Below are 14,653 nucleotides of genomic sequence, written 5' to 3'. Positions count from 1 at the left end.
TCGTGAACGAAATGTTTGTAATGGGCTTTACTTTAATCCATGATTAAATAACATAAGGTTTGGAATCTTAACGTCATTAAAATCACAAGCATATCTGGCCCAATTCATTCACAAAGTCTTTGCATCTGTGTCTATTCATAAATTTCTAGAGAGAGGACAGGACCCTCTCAAATTTGGGAGCTCCTGTAGTGACACTTGTCCTTTTAGCTATTGGATCAAATACATTGCAATCAAAAGTGCAAAAGGTCGGCGGCCATTTTGCTGACCAAAAATCACTAGTGTTTATATGAATAACGCTACTCTACTGAGCGCACTTCTGCGACTAGTTTGGATGATAGCAGTGCATTTCATGAATGTTTATCAACGAAATAATATGTTGTGGACTAATGTTTTGGAGATTGGATTGGCTGGACCCTTGCAGATAAATTATTTCAAGCTGTTATGGATCTGTGGACTGGCGGGAGGCTTGAGAGGTGAGTTCTTTGGTTTAATTCATTCTAGTCATGTGGGTCTCGTCTTTCAAAAGATTTATAAAAGGTTTAGTCTTTGTTGGAAAGTAGTTATTTAGCAAGACTTTCCCTTAAAGCATGCTATGTACATTACCACGGGTGCACTGCTAGGAGATCGGTGAGAGTTAGATTTCATTGCAGTGGCTTGGATCGCCGGCGTCTTGAGAGTTTAGGCACATTTTGAGTGTTTAGTTGGAGTTTTGTATTGTGATCTTGGAGATGTGTAGTTGGAGATGTAGTTGTTGTTTTGAAGTAGTTGTTGTAGTGGTGGCTGTAGCAGTAGCTGGCTGATACGGAGCGGCCTTCAAAACGAAGATAGCTATGATACCTAATCTAGGGTTTTTATAGTAGGAATCGTCTGATCGGTGCATTGTGAATTGGATAATGTGGGTTCAGCCGCAAGCAATCAAAAGCATGTGATCCTCTGCTATCCCATAATTTGTAGACATTTATTTTTTCATTTTTACAGTGAAATTGTAGGATTTTGATAATTAAAAAAACTAATGAATGAATGAATGAAGAAGTATTCACTACAAGTATTCAACCTTTTGTTTTAACATATAATTATGGAATAATTTTCAATGTGGTACAAATCATGTATTTTTAAATCCCATCCAATTCTTTGGGTAAATTTTTCTCTTTTACCTCTGTCTGTCTCTTTCCCTCTCTCTCACACACACATTCATTCCCTCTCTCTCTCTGCTCTCTCCTTGTCAGTAACATTACAGCTTAAACCGACAAGGTTAAAGTCCTAAGACCTCTTTCAGAGCTGTGTAAGTGTGTGTGTTTGTGTGCCTTTGAGCTCCAGAACACTAATACTCACACACACACTCACACAGTCTCCACTTGTAAGCAGGAAACAAACACACCAAAACAACAAAAGCCCAGAGGAAATTGAGAAGCATCAAGGAAAAATCCTCTATTCACTTCACTACAAAATGTTCCTGGTGGCTATTTCAGGTGGAGGTCCCATCTCTCGCTCTCTCTCTGTGGCTTTATTTAACTATACTTTGGAGGACTTTGCTCCTTATAAGTTGTTATGTCTAACATTTGGGACATTGAAAAAATAAAGATGATAATGACTTTTCTTGAGAAACCTTTTTGTGTGTACATAAAACAAAAATAATGACAACAGTTTCATCTCCTCAGTGTCAGTATATTGCAAGCAATTAAGAGCTCTTTGCAGTGACACCCATGAATTCCCACGCAAATTCTGTTAGAAACAAAGCACAAGCTTATCCGAGGTAATATGTCACAGAGGTAGTAGTTATTTTTGTTTTGTGTGCAAACAGAAGAATTCTGGAAGCTTAATGATAATATTGGGGGGGTGGAGTCAGGAATTTTCGTTTTTGTAGAATGAAGGAGATCTTAGTTTTCAACTAAAAATCTTAATTTGTTCTCCGAAGATAACTAAAAGTCTCAGGGGGTTGAAACTTCATGGGGGTGAGTAATTAATAATATAATTTTCAACTACTGGTTTACCAACACTTAAAAATTTCAGGGGTCCATGTTATTAATAAATTTGAAACTCCTGCTCCAGTAACTGTAGACTATTAGTGTATGAGACGTTTTTCCACCTAATCAGTGTATAAATAAAATGACATAGATCCAGCTTTGTATAAAGCACTATATAATCTCTATAGACTAAAATAATTCTTAATAGAATCTCTATAGACTTAAATAATTTGGCTCATTCCCGCGTAGCTCACTTGTGTTTGGGATTCTTTCTCTCTTTCGCTGTCACTCTCTTATCCTCTCGTTCATTCTCCCCCAGCTCTCTCTCTCTCTCTGTCTCCCTCTGTCTCTAATTGGGTCTAGGATGAGTTTCTTTCGACAGGTCCATTCATCATGGACGAGAGCAGAAGGACAAACCCTCTGGGAGAGACGGAGAGAGAGAGCGAGAGGGGGGTCAGACAGCTGGATGAGAGGGTCTTTTGCCTGTCAGCTCACTTCTCTCCTCTTTTTTCCCCCTCCTTTCTTTTTTCCAACTCGTCATGAGTGTCAGTTTTACAGGAAAGGGAAAAGACGTGGAAATTGTACAGCTCACTGGAGCATTAGTTAGACGATTAGATCAACATTTGTTTTAACCCCTTAATGCAAGCATAAATGTTCACATACTTGAGCAAAACTTTTATTTGGACGTGCGGTTTGGAAATGAGGACGAAGAAGCGTGTATGTGTGTGGTGTGTGTGTTTGTGTGTGAAAGCAGGATGTCAGCAAGCACTCAATGACCACTCATGTGAGTAATGTCGTATTAAACTGCAGCGCTCTGTGTCCCCTGATATCCCATTAGCAAATGAATGATGTTTGAAAGAAAAATACGTCTTGGAGACACGTGGAAACGGCAGAGATGCGCATGTTTTATGTTTTGTGCATACAAGCTTTCTGGATGACATATTATTTTATAGAACACATTCCTGATTTCATTTAGTCATACAGTCAGCAATACCACCCAGCTAACACCAAAACTACCATTTAAAATCAAAAACTTTGGATACAGTCTAAATTTTGATTTCCCAGCACTGAACTAATATCAGCCTATTTGACATAGGTTCTGCTGAATATATAAATTGTAAAAGATAAGCCAAACATTGATTTAACATCAATTTACTTAAGTTCATGTTGATTTTTTTAAATAGAAATTAAAATTGCCCTGATGTTGGCCTCCAACACTGGATAGATACATTCTGGTTGAAATAGTTGAAATCACACAGTCAATGTTAGCGTTCCAGCAGAGGAAAATTTCTTATATTAAAAATTGTACTGATCTTAAAGTAAATGTCGACTTGATATCATCAATCTTCAACACTGGACAGATGTTAAAGTTAATGTTTAATGTTAATGTCAAAACCTAAAGTGTGTTTGAAGTCAACAACCAAAATTGGACAGGTGTTAACATTAGATTTATTAAGGATATTAATCCTTATTATTAAGGATAGTTCACCCAAATATGAAAATTAAATCACTCTTTACTCTTGAAAGTTTACTCACCCTCAAGTAGATCCAAACCCCAAAACTGAGAAGAAACTATTTAATAAAGTGTTGGAAAAAAGGAATGTATTTTTATTACTTATGTGTCTTTATTTATTTATTTTTATTAGAAAAATGTTTAGACTAACAACAGATCTTTTTCTATTGTATGAGATCACATATTGACCAGACTCACTTCCTTTTTTTACTGTGCTGCATACTTTTTAAAAGGAACATGCTGACAAGATGGAAATAGCAGAATAAGTGTGGGGGCCTTTGTTTAATACAGTGGTTCTCAAACTTTTTTCACCAAGTACCACCTTAGAAAAAAATTGTCTCTCCAAGTACCACCTTACGATGCTATTTTATAACCAGTATTAAAAAATAGTGTCGTAGGCCTAATTAAGCCGCTACAGGTGTGCACAGTTTAAAAACGATGCAGATTAATTCCTATTATTAAGAATATGTATTATTATCAGTCACTTTAAACATTTGAAATAGTCTGAACATTAACTGTGCTTGCAGATTTAAAAAAAAAAGTTTTTGTTAAAATGTGCTTTTAAAAGTTCATTAAAAATGGCGTGGTTCTTAAAAAGTAAAAAGAAAACTGCTGTACTTAAATCTAAAGTATTCATAGTAGCCTATTCATCAAAAGCTGGAGATGTTGCTTGGACCTTATAAATATAGGCTATATGTCACATTCCTACACTTTCAGACAAATCTTGAAATATATGTTAAATGTACATGACAGGGTTCATACAGGCACAGCCTAATGAAAATCAATTCCAGCATCTATTTTTTTTTTCAAGACTGACATGCTATGTATTGAAGACCTGAAATGATTTCTCAGCAACCCATAAAACATTGCATAGGAATATATACAAATAAAAAACATTAAAAATAATATTTATTAATCATATATTCATAATATAATAAACCTGCACTAAATGCTTGTGAAATCTTTTTTGTACTCAAGTAAAAATACTATTACGCTGCTAAAATAACACAAATTTTAGTAAATAATACTAATATTAGGTAAAAGTACAAAGTACTCTTTTAAAAAGTACTAGTTGGTTACTTTTGGACAAAAAAAAATCAGATTTTCATTATGAAATCACTTTTTTACATGGAAACCTGATTGAATGGTTTAATTGCTTAAATCCCAAAGCTACATGTATAGGAAATTGCGCTAACAAAGAAAGTATGGTCGATTTTTCCTTTCATGACAATTAATCTTTTTCAATAGCACTGGTAAAACTACCAAATAATCTTAAAGGCCATAGAGACACTTTTTGCCCATTTTTTTAAACGATATTTACAAGCTTTGAAAGGTTTAAATGAAGTATATGGTAAAAAAATTAAAATTTAGCCTTTTATTTACATATTTTACACTATTTTTCTTTACAATATGGCAAATTTGTTTCTTAAAAAGCTGTATATCACATGTAGATTTTATTTTACATTTAACCTAATCTAAAATAGAAACTTTTAAAAAAATACAAGTACAATGTCAGTAAAAAAAAAAATTAATAAAACAAATGACTTCATTTTACTTGAGGTATTTGAAATATGACAACACTACATTTATCAGTGCGAGTGCTTTAAGAGCCTTATTGTTAATTTTGATAAATAAACAATAAGTAACAACGGATTGCTTTGACCTGTAATGCTTTAAGACAGATCAAAATACAGCTAAATGTATAAATCACACAAATACCTCATCCAGAAACATTTCCAGCATAATTCTTTTGTCGTAAAGAAAAAAAAGAAAAAATACACCTTTGCCAAAAGTAAGTTTTCACTTCACAACACAGCCAAATAAGACCATTAGCATTGTCATCGATCATGTATCAATCTATTTCTAAATACTTGATAACTTTGAATACTTTTGACTAAATTTAGTTAAGGAGCAAAGATAAATAATGTCTACTTTAATAGTGAACAGATCGCGATTATATTCAATCTGAGCACACAGGCGATCCTGAGAGCACTGCAGTTCATTTGGGGAAAAAAAGCCTATTTAAGAGCTCGCATATCTGTTTTTGCGATTTGCGTACATGAATGCGCTCTCGTGTTTAAAGAAAGCACTCGCCACATTTGCAGAAATGAGTAATTGCGCAATACCTCCATTCCCGCGCCGCCATTCAGAATGTATTTAGAGGAGTGACAGGTCAGATACGAGTCGACTGGCTGTCGGAGAGCGAAACGTGTTTGTAGATCATCAAATAGGCAGGAAATATGTCCGCGGTTTAATTACTCTGCTAGACATCTCTATAGTGAAAACATCCGAGAAGCATTAATCCAACAAAACATTTGTTTTTAAGTTGTTTTTTCTGTCTCTGCAACACAGAAACCATTTGTCCCGCCCTTACGTTTCACGCAACTAGACAAGGTCGACTGTGATTGGCTACTTTTCATGTCAGTCAAATCACGCTTCAGAATCAATTCTTAAACTTCGGAAAATGATTTATAGCAGCTTATGACACAAAGCACTAAAATAAACATTTTAAGCACAGCGTTGTGATCGTACGCTTCACAAAACAGCCAATGCTGATCACATCGATGTTATATTACGCATTAAAGGATTAAAAGTGTTCATTGTTTCTTTCATTATTCAGCGGTTCCTCCGCGTACCACTAGGAGGAAGCCTGCGTACCACTAGTGGTACGCGTACCACAGTTTGAGAACTACTGGTTTAATACAAAGTCTAGACATGCCACAAGTTGTCATGATGCTTGTAGAAGTTGTGAAATATATTAAAGATGCACTTAAGGGAAGGGTTGCAGAAAGAGATGTTAAACCAAAACTCCACCTGTTAATATCCGTTGTTTATCTATGCTGGTGTCAGGAAATGTATGTTAGTTGCGAACCTCTTGAAGGCAATTTTTGTATTGCATTTAATAATTTATTAAATATGAATGAATTACTAATATTTTTGGCATTGAAGAAAACCCTCTCCAGACCTTTTCTTATTGAACACGCATGGAATTGGCTAGATATTCCAACAAAAGTTTTTTGTTTTATGTGCGCACAAAATATTTTTGGAGCTTGATAATAATTAAATTGAACCACCGAAGGCATATGGTCTGTTTTGAAGATGTTTTTTAGTACCTTTCTGGACTTTGAATGAGTCTGGAATTTTTCTTCCTATGGAGGATAAGAGAGCTCTCAGATTTCACTTGATGAAAAAAGGTCTCGGAAGATGAAAAAAGATGAAAAAAGGTCTCGGGTGTCAGAGTGAGTAATTAATAACACAATTTTCATCAAATTGTCAATGATAATAAACATTGTTTCCTGGTTGCCTAAAGTCACTTATATTCAACCTTATAACTATGTATTACGACACTCCACTGGTCAGATCAGCTACAATTTGTAATTTTTTTTGCTTGGAAATGAAACTCATAAAAGTGAAAGTTCATCCAAAAATAAAAAAAAACAGATTCATCATTTATTGACCCTCAAGTGTTTCCAAAGCTTTGAGTTTCTTTTTTTTATATATATATTTTTTAAATATTTTATAACACAAAATAATTTATTTTGAAGAAATTTGGAAACCTCTGACATTCTAAAAATACTGTGAAAGTCAAGGTCAATCCAACATTTTAAAAATACCTTATTTTGTGTTCAACAAAAGGTTTGAAACATGAGGATGAAAAGTAAGTGATGGCTGAATTTACATTTTTGGTTGAACTCCCCATTTAATGCCATAGCCTAATGTAGGCATGACCTCAGCTTCCAAGACAGATGTTGGTTGTAAATTACACTGAATTTGACATCAAAACCTACCATTGACTCAAACACTGGACACACTGTAATGTTATAAGGTTGAATTAGCTCTAAATCACTGTTCTAAACGCTGCTTACTGTTGTCTTATAACTTCTGGACAAATGCTGTATTTTGAAAAGTTTTGTTTGCAAAATTGAGTTGGAATGAGATTAAAATTAAGAATTGGTTTAATATTAATCTCCAGCACTGGACAGATGTTGCATTTTATTTGAAATTGAAAACTGAGTTAAAGCCAAAATACAAAACTGACCTTCCAAGTCAGACTCCAAAACTGGACACACATTGATTTTAGACTACTTAATACTACGATTTAAGACCAATGACTAACGCCAGGCATTGTTAGTGTTCTGTGTTTAACTGACTTTGATATTAGGAAGTGTGTTTTATTTAGAAATATAATGTATATTCAGCCACATTTCAATGTATTATGACACTGGTGGTGTACTAGCCAAAGACATTTTAAAAATGCTGATTAAAAATTCTAACATTCAATATGAAGATGCCCGGCAGTTAAGAGAGCTAGTCTGATTTAATATATTTTTTACTCATAAAACACCAATAAATGCCATCACTGAATGACAGCTTTAAACTGAGAAACAATATATTAAAAGTGCAGTAGGTGAAAATGCTATGCGTTAGCATAATATCTTTGAAACAAAATCCCTCCCCTGCTGTCTAAAGCCACGCCTCCTGAAATCAAGTATGCGCACATTAAAGACCCACTATATCATGTCATTCGCCAGTTAGAAAACTTTATAGTACTTTATAATACTACAATTCTGAACAAAAACTGTATTATATCTAGCAAGTTTTTAGTTGTGTAGCATGCAAAACTTGTCATAATGTGGAATTTTTTTTTTTTTTTTTTTGCTTGCAAGGATCGCTGGTCTCACGCTCTCATGCACTTTGTCCTAAGCGACTACTGCTTCGTGGTTGGCTGGCGGAGTGCTGGAATTCCACTTATTACTGAGCCATACATGCTATTTCAGACCGAATATTCAGAGTAGCATGGAAAACAATATAGTGAGCACATTACAGGTTGTCATTGTTCAAAAATGAACCAATGTGAATATAAAACCAACTTGAGCTCAGTAAAGCAGGCTAGGTGGAAAAGCGCTATTTACTTATGTTTTGGTGTTAAACTAAATAAAAATCTACATTATTGATGCTGTAAAACGCACCTTACAAAATTAAAAAGTCACATCAGTTTTTCACCAGAAGATTTCAGTGGCTGAACAACACTTCTGTGCATATAACCTATTAACACAACATAATCTACATCAGCTTTGCTTGACTAAAATAATTTTAAAACATGACATTACCTGTCTAAAAGAAATACTTCAGCCATGGTGTTGTCTTTCCTCCAGCATGCAAAAGTAACTATATTGATTCAGGATTTTAAAAAGTTTTGATTCTGCATTTGTGTTTACCAGTCACTCCTTTGTGCACGTGCAAACGGCGGATCTGCATGAACACGGGTGCACAGATGTACAAATCTACATTTGCTGACAGACAGTTTGGGCTACTTAACAGAAATATGGGAATTGTCGGCCTGACAAATTTTACTTGCATGAACATTTTTTAGTCTTATGCCTTACCAGGAATATAAAAATACATATAAATACATTTGGATAATTTACTTTAATCATTACTATTGAAATCTGAAGAGACTTTTAACCAGCACAACAAAAATGTTTCTGCAGATAATCACGTACTGCAACTTTAAACATAAAATCATCTCATTGTTGCCAGAATTTTATTTATTTATTTTTCCAAAGTGATATTTTACTTACAATTTTATTCATAAATAATTCTTCATTTACTCACATTTCCCCCGGGTTCCCCGGTTTCCTCCCACTGTCCAAAAACATGCAACTTAAGTTAATTGACTAATCCAAATCGGCACCATAGACATGCTCCTAGTAAACAGTTATTTCTTAAGAGCAATCACTATCTGTTCATTAGTTACTACAGCAGGGGAGTTCTCGAGATCTACCTGAGCTCAAACTCCCTTCTCGCCTTGCTAAAGGGAGGGAGCCCCGGGCTCTCTCCCGGGACAGCATGCCAAACAAGCTCTATAATCAATCATCAGCTAAGTGTGAACTCTTGAAATAAGTACTAGTACGCCTATCTAAATAATATTCATTCATTCATTTTCTTGTCAGCTGGGAAACATCCACACACATTCACTACGGACAATTTAGCCTACCCAATTCACCTGAACCGCATGTCTTTGGACTGTGGGGGAAACTGGAGCACCCGGAGGAAACCCACGCGAAGGCAGGGAGAACATGCAAACTCCACACAGAAACGCCAACTGAGCCAAGGTTCGAACCAGCAACCCAGCTTTTCTTGCTGTGAGGCGAAAGCACTACCTACTGCCCCACTGCCTCACCTATCTAAATAATAGTGATGTGAAAATAGATATGAGCACATTATACAGATTAAGCTTTAAAATTGTGTGCCACACACCCTAAAATCATCTTCTGTATGTCATATAAAAAGTTACATGATGATATTTTCATTTCTGAATTATTTTCCCCTTTTGAATTTCTGTAACCGAGACTTTATATTTAATTAAATTTCCTAAAACTTTTTTTTTTTAGAAATGGTAAAGAAACGGCTCCATGGTAATCAAGCCCACAACCTTGGTGTTGCAGGAACACCTTTATTTGCCCTCAGCCCAAACCCATTGTAATTTATCCGAGTATATCTTCATCTTACAATCTCAGAGCACATAAAAAGACCTTTAATACCAACTAACTTCTTAAGCAAAAGTTTGAAATAAGAACTAGCACTTCTGGAAACTAATTAAGCAGGCAGTTCACTTGCCTCAAAATGACTGTTCACCTCTTAGCCTCCCCCAAGGCCCGCTCACGACCGTCAGCATGTGTGAATGTGAGAGAAAAAGCAACTCTTAGTAATCAAGTCCCCCTGATCCTTCAAGCGTGTGTGTGTTTGCTTGTGTATGAGGAAAAGAAGCATGAGCATCCTCATGTACATCTGCGTGTGCTTGCAAATGTCTTCACCTGCACGTCAGCGTTACACTCCTCTGTCTTAATAAGACTTTCGCAATTACCTTCCCAGCACCCTTTATTTCCACTCACACACACGCAAAAGTAGCTGCTCGGTGAGTGACGTTAATTTGCATGGCTTCTTGGCCCTCTAATGGCTATCTTTCCCACTCGCTCTCTCCTCGCAGTGCAAGAGCAAATAAAATAGACAGGAAAAATAAAAATGTCATGATTATTTATTTAATCAGGCTTGAAGGAGCCGGTCTAATAAAGAGAAAGAAAATTTGTCCAACACAGATGATTCATTTTAGTCTGTAGACGAAAGTTGAGGTCGGAATTGTGTTTATCTTCATACTGGTGTATGCTCTCAATTAAAGCTTGCCTGCGTCTTATTAAGGCTCATTCGGGGTGGATGTAATTAACAAATGTGGACGTAGTGGGCATATATGGTTTTCTCCTCTGTGTTTACTAAAGCATGCCGTGCACTTTAAATGTGCATGTTATTTTGAGGTAAATGTGATATAATTATTAACCACGTAATTAAATATTTTAGCCAAGCATGAAAAAGCTAAAAGGATAGGCTTATATTACAATTTTGGGCTTTTTTGAGGGATATATGTCAGTCCAAAATTGATCGTGTGTCACTGTTTAGTGTTCACCGTGGGTTATTACATTAGGAGGCTCTTCTGCAGATTACATCATTACACTGCAAAAAATGCTTTTCTTGCTTAGATTTTTTGTCTTATTTCTAGTCTAAATATCTAAAATTTCTTATATTAAGAAGCATTTTCTAGACAAGCAAAACAAATTGTCTTGTTTTGAGAAATAAAATGCCAATATTAAGTGAGTTTTTCCTTAAAACAAGCTAAATAATCTGCCAATGGGGTAAGCAAATTAATCTTGTTTTTTCTTTTGACGTAAGATTATTTTGCTTACCCCATTGGCAGAATATTTTGCTTGTTTTAGGGAAAAACTCACTTAATATTGGCATATTATTTCTCAAAACAAGACAGTATGTTTTGCTTGTCTAGAAAATTCTTCTTGATTTAGGAATTGTTAGATATTTGGACTAGAAACAAAACAAAAAAATCTAAGTAAGTAAAGCATCTTTTGCAGAGTACACAAGCTGATGCAAGACATGGGTGAGTCATTGAATGAGTTGTTCAACTGATTCAGATGTGAATCACGTTGGCTTTCATTTAGTTAGATTTTTTTGTTGTTGTTGGCAGAACATGTACATGTACTGTAATTAGCTAGACAAATGTCATACTCAATATTAATTTAATTATTACTAATAATTCAATTAAACAATATTAAAGCTTGAAAACATATAAATAATAAAATATTTTTGTAATATTATGACACGTTTGATGAAAGGTTTTGTTCCAAATATATTTATGATTCAAATATATGGGACATTCTACCAGAAACGTACAATATCTGTCCCTGAAATAAACACATAAATACAGTCAATAAAAAGTATTTTATCCCAAAAGTTCTAAAATGGACTGATGGATGATGTCTGAGTTGTTCTGTATAGGGATATGTCATTCATTTGGTTCTAAGATTTTTTTCTTTATTAAAAACACTTTACAAATGTACAAACCCTGTCATTGTCCTTGTCCTCAGCCCAATTGAATCTACAGCTTTAATAGTTTTGTTACGCTGAAAACTTATTTAGGAGATAATAATTCCGAAATAGAAAAGTTTAGAAAATAGAAATGCATAGCATTTTCACCTACTGCACGTTTAGTATATTGTTTCTCATTTCAAAGCTGTCATTCAGTAATGGCATTTATTGGTATTTTATGAGTAAAAAGATGTTAACATTCATATCAATTGACTAAAAACATTAAATTATAAATAAATTCTACAAATAAATATCCTGCAGGCACAGAACATCAACATGATGTAGTAGTTGCAATGTACCCAATCGTTCCCCAACATTGTGGGGACGCTGGATTTTGTTTGAAAATGAAAATCGGCTTGACGTCAGAACCTAACGTCAGGGGACGTCAATGTCCAACGTCCAACTTAAAATCGACCTAAAATCAACCAAATAGCAATGTCTATTAATGTGACACCTTAAAGTTGTGTTGACGTTACCACTATGACATGTATCAAACGCTTGACTTTGGTCACTTTCTAACACGGTTAGGTTTCCAACACAACCTATGTCTAATAATGTTACACCTTAACGTTGTGTGGACGTTACCACTATGACATCGATCAGATGCTTGATTTTGGTCACTTTCCAACACAGTTAGGTTTCCAACACAACCTAAAATCAACTAAATGTCAACGTAATTTGACATTGCTATTGGACGTCAAAATATCTTTGTCCTTAGACCCTGGCTAGACATTGAATTTTGGTCACCTGACATCACGTCCTAAATCTAACCTAATATTAAAGTCTTAAGATGTTGTGTGCCTGCTGGGATACTATTTTACAATTGTCTGCATGTTTCTTTCAGTCCTGTCACATTTGCAGTAAATTTAACATAAAATACATGTGCAATACACGTTTACGGCTACAACTCGAAAGTGGCATCATTCAATGGAAAAGCTGACAATGATCAACGATATGTTCTATCATTGAATTGTATGATTTTATGCTTGTTTTTGTATGATTTTTTTTTGAGGACGACAAGCTTAAGTCAGGCCCCTTTACTGGTAGAATGTCTCATATGCTGATATATAATATACACAAATCAAGTGGTTTAATACAAGTTTTCTAAAGAGGTCAGATTGTTTTGAGTAATGCAAAAGAATTTTATTTTAGCTTTTTATAAAATCATTAGATTAATTATTTTGATATTGACAGTGTTGCCACACAGCAAGAAGGTTGCTGGTTCAAGTACCAGTTGGCATTTCTGTGTGGAGTTTGCATGTTCTCCCTGTGTTCGCGTGGGTTTCCACCAGGTGCTCTGGTTTTCCCCACAGTCCAAGACATGCAGTATAGATGAATTGAATAAACTAAATAAGCCATACTGTATATATGTGTGTGTGTGTTAGTGTGTGAATGTGAGAAGGTATGGGTGTTTCCCAGTACTGGGATGCAGCTGGAAGGGCATCCACTGTGTAAAACATATGGTGGAATAGTTGGTGGTTCCTATCGCCGTAACAACCCCTGATGAATAAAGGGACTAAGCCGAAGGAAAATGAATTGATAGTGTTGATTAAAAGAATACATTTTTAAATGTATATTGAATATGGATATATATGTAAAATATGAACATATACATTTTTCGCCAATATTTATGGTCCACAAATACAGTTATTTTAAATTCATAAAACATAACACAAACAAACATTTTTACTTAAAACACCTACCTACTGATTGCAAAATCAGACAACTGTTAATGAGTTGTAATGAGAAAGTAAGTGCATTCTTATGTTTATTATTTTAAGTAATCTCTAATCGAACATCTGTACGAAATCAGAAACCAAATTGGGAGTTGTATATAATTTTTGTGTGACACAACTGCACATTTACACACATAGTTTCTGTAACACTATTTTAAAGGGGACCTATTATACAAGCATCCTTTTTTATAAGGGGTTTAAACACAATAGTGTACTAACAAAGCCAGCCTCTAATGGCAAAAATGATTTCATTTTGATTGACATTCTCCCTTTGTACATCATCAGAGGGGGTGAGCCCCACCCAGTAGTGATGATTTCTCCCTCGTTAGCATGAACATCCCTGAGTGAGAAGTAGCCATCCACCATTACTTTTCACACTCTACCTGCACTCAAAATATTTTTGTTTTTGCTCGTTCAAACTACTTATTTTAAAATGAGCTGATACAACACAATTCTTAAGATTTTATTGGGACAACCTTTTTTTAATGTTTAATCCACATAAATTTGTTAATAGTGTTAAATTGACTTAATCTGTGTTGGGACAACATGAATGCATTGTGTGGAACCCTGCATTTTTTACAGTGTGTTTAAGATAATGTCAGCGACTAAGTGGTTTATAAATGTGGAGTTTTAGTATGCACAAAAGAACACCGTGGTCTCCATAGGCTACTTTCTTCTGAGACAACCCTTTTTTTGTTTTACACAGAGATAACATTAATACTGTTTTGAATATGCTGCTATGCTAAGTCATAGGTGTTTGTAGCTCAGTCCTTTTATGAAAAGAGCACAATCTCATTTAAATTTCAATCAACCATCACCAAAACAGCACAATTTAGATCAACGCCTAAATAAGGCAGTTTATAAGAAAGAAAATTTAACTCAGATACACACTCTAGGGACATCTGGGACTTATTTTACAACTTGTAAAAAGAGGCATAATAGGTTCCCTTTAAAGTGTCCTTGTTATACGTTTCATGCACTTGCTATATTAATTTCAATTAATTATA

General features: G+C 34.8%; 1 long non-coding RNA gene across 1 annotated transcript in view; it reads left to right on the top strand.

Annotated features, from left to right (window-relative positions):
* The first annotated feature begins 251 nt into the window (after positions 1-251).
* LOC141385555 (uncharacterized) overlaps positions 252-14,653 on the top strand; it is a 51,793-nt gene continuing 37,391 nt past the window's right edge. Inside the window, exon 1 of the long non-coding RNA XR_012406165.1 lies at positions 252-473. This is a non-coding gene — a long non-coding RNA (uncharacterized lncRNA). The remainder of the gene's footprint in view (positions 474-14,653) is intronic.

Source organism: Danio rerio, chromosome 1 (assembly GCF_049306965.1).
Source record: "Danio rerio strain Tuebingen ecotype United States chromosome 1, GRCz12tu, whole genome shotgun sequence".
Lineage (NCBI taxonomy): Eukaryota > Metazoa > Chordata > Actinopteri > Cypriniformes > Danionidae > Danio > Danio rerio.
This window is presented reverse-complemented; position numbering and strand designations above follow the sequence as displayed.